Source organism: Octopus sinensis, linkage group LG9, assembly GCF_006345805.1.
Source record: "Octopus sinensis linkage group LG9, ASM634580v1, whole genome shotgun sequence".
Lineage (NCBI taxonomy): Eukaryota > Metazoa > Mollusca > Cephalopoda > Octopoda > Octopodidae > Octopus > Octopus sinensis.
The window spans coordinates 103,576,639-103,580,490 of NC_043005.1; positions in this window are offsets into that span (position 1 = coordinate 103,576,639).

The following is a 3,852-nucleotide window of genomic DNA, read 5'->3' on the forward strand; positions in this document are numbered from 1 at the left end:
GTCAATTGTAAATAATGTAAATAATGTGAATATCCCAATTATAACCTTTATACTTATCTTTAATAGAGAGAAGGATGAGAGGCAAAACCGTCAGCTGACTTGAATAATATTTGGGGTTGTCTTCTCAGGGTGAGGGGAAAATAAAATTAATTTTTAGAGATTGTGTGGTGGATGCTAAAACATAAAATTTTAAATAAAATAGGTTACATTCGTACATACATATGGATGTAGACAGTTGCACTCCGAAGGGCCAATCACTTAAAGTGGATAGAACTTGAGGAAAAGGGAGACCCAGGAAGACATGGGACGAAGTACTGAATGCTTATTGTAAGACATTGAGCTTTACAAAGGAGATGACTAAGGACCGAGGTATCTGGTACCTTGCTGTACTCAAGAAGACCCATCTGTCACAGCAGAATTGATACTGGTGCAGATGCCACATTAACAGCACCCAGTACACTGTGGAGTGGTTGGCATTAGGAAGGGCATCCGATCATAGAAGCCATGCCAGAACAGACAATGGTGCCTGGTGCAGCACTTGGCCTTACCAGCTCTGGTCAAACTGTGAAACCCATGCCAGTATGGAAAACAGGTGATGATGATATATATATATATATATATAACGCCTAGGCGTTAGGAAGGGCATCCTTGGCGTTAGGGAGGGCATCCAGCTGTAGAAACACTGCCAGATCAGACTGGGCCTGGTGCAGCCTTCTGGCTTCCCAGACCCCAGTTGAACCGTCCAACCCATGCCAACATGGAAAGCGGACGTTAAATGATGATGATGATCTGAGAGCACAATGTAGTAGGGAGATACGGTTGAAATTTGTATTTCATAAATTACATTACACAGGTTTCGATAGCATTTATGAGAATGTCATGCAGTAATTGTTAAATATATACACATAGATACAGATATGTGTGTGTGAATAAATATATATTTGCATTTCTAACATGGCTAGATTTGCATAAATAATCGTGTATATTACACACATGCATGCACACACACACACACACACATATGTATGTAGTCAATGAATGAAACATGGAAATGTCCCATGAGATAACTTGTAAATATTCAATAATTTTCTTTATGTGATATTTGATTCCTGTAAACATAAAATGATAGCACCAGCTAGTTGTTCAGTCACTGTGAACTCCCAATGTTTAAATAACTCGCTTAGATGAACTGAGATTATATTACCCAGGTTCATATGTGTCTAAGTGTTATATGAATTCTGACATGCATTTCATTGCATAAACTGCTACTTCCTCAGAAGATCACACTAAAGGTATAGTTTCCTCTCCAACACACTTATTATTTCTCGATGATAATGAATTCAGATAACCTATAAATATAAAATTATTGTAGTGACAGCCTGCTAAGTTGTTGTACACAGTTTTTGATTAACCCTTTATATAGCAACCTGGCTGAAACCGCCTCTGGCTTTGTAGTACAAATATCTCGTTTTCATAAGTTTTGAATTAAAATCTTCCACCAAACCTTAGTCACAATTAATGTTCCTAACACTAGCTTAATGATAACTAAGTTCTATTGTGTCTGGGGAGAATCATTTTCTTGTTGTGCCTTATAAGGTAACACACTCACTGGTAAAATTTCCACTTATTTCTTATTTTTATTTTCCTAAAATTTCCGTTGCATCAAGGCTATTGAAAAGATTGCAAGACGCAAAGAAAATTTTAGGAGAATAAAAATAAGAAATAAGTGGAAATTTTACCAGTGAGTGTGTTACATTATAAGGCAGAAAAAGAAAATGACTCTCCCCAGACACAAAACCAAATCCAAAAATGAAAGATAACTATTTTATTTTACTAAATTCTGTATTATATTTCAAATTAATTGAAAGAAACACAGAGCATCTCAAAATAAATACGGTAACGAAAGAGTTAAATATCTAACAATTATTTTTATTAAATATCAAACATAATTTTTATTTTTTACTTTTTCCACTCACTGGACAGTGACCATACTGGTGCCCCAGTATGACCACAGTCCAGTGTGAACAGATCAACCCCAGTACTTATTTCTTAAGCCAAGTACTTACTGCATCAGTCTCTTTAGCTGAACCACTAAGTTATGTGAACATAGGCAACCAACACTGATTGTTTCTCTCTCTAAATATATTTCAGGAGGTTCCTGGTAGCTTTTTGGAGTCCACAAGATGGCAGCACAGCTGGAAGTCCATAGCCAAAAGCGAAAGGAGATAACCCCCGATTGTTACCTTTGAGTAGTGAGGCATTTCCTCCTCCCTATTTTTAAGAGGTCTTGGGCCAACAAGTTTTGAAACCTATGATACGCCATAATGCTAAACCCTTTATGAACGGGAAACCTAAGGTAATCCCATAAACTGGCCTTACCCACTTTATTATATTATAATTAAATAAATAAATAAATATATATATATATATAGGCGCAGGAGTGGCTGTGTGGTTAGAAGCTTCTTCCTGACCACGTGGTTCCGAGTTCATTCCCACTGCATGGCACCTTGGGCAAGTGTTTTCTACTATTGTCTCAAGTCAACCAAAGACTTGTGAGTGGATTTGGTAGACGGAAACTGAAAGAAGCCCGTCATATATATATATGTATATATATACATATATATATATATATATATATATGTATATATATACATATATATATATATACATATATATATATATTGTATATATATACATATATATATATATACATATATATATAATATATATGTATATATATACATATATATATATATACATATATATATATATATGTATATATATACATATATATATATATGTAATAATATACATATATATATACATATATATATATATGTATATATATACATATATATATACATATATATATGTATATATATACATATATATATGTATATATATACATATATATAATATACATATAATATATATATATATGTATATATATACATACATATATATATACATACAATATATATATATACATACATATATATATATATATATGTAAGGAGCAGATACTGGGTAAGGAGCAGATACTGTAATAGCCGGGTTCAGGGGCCCTCAGTGTTCAACAAACTGCCAAGAAAACTAAGAGATCTACATGATGCGGATGTGGACATTTTCAAAAACATCTAGACAAGCTGCTTTCCGGGATCCCAGATGAACCCACTGCAAGGTACGAAGGTAACCTAAGGGCAGCAGCTACAAACTCTCTCTTAGATCAGTGGCCAGCCACGGCAAACTGGACTTAGAGAGGGTAGCAACAAGGGCGGTGCCCCAGCATGGCCTCAGCCGGATGGCTGAAACAAGTAAAAGAGTAAAAGAGTAAAAGAGTATATATATAATATATATATATATACATATATATATATATATACATATATATATATGTATATATATACATATATATATATATATATATATATACATATATATATATACATATATATATATACATATATATATATACTATATATATTATATATATATAATAAATATTAGGGAATGAATCCAAATACAGGAAAAAATCAGATTTAGGGTTAATCCAATTTTATAGTAAAATATTATATAATATAATTTGAGACAAACCACTATTTTAAAACCAAACAAGGAAAGACTTAATCAATACATAAAATTTTAATATAAATTAAATAAACCGCCACTACAAATGTTTCATGTCTGCTACCGACAATCTTCAGGTGGATTTTCGATCTTCTAATCAGTATCAAATTTTGAATTTATCAAATATTTAATTTATATTAAAATTTTATGTATTGATTAAGTCTTTCCTTGTTTGGTTTTAAAATAGTGGTTTTGTCTCGAATTATATTATATATATATATATAT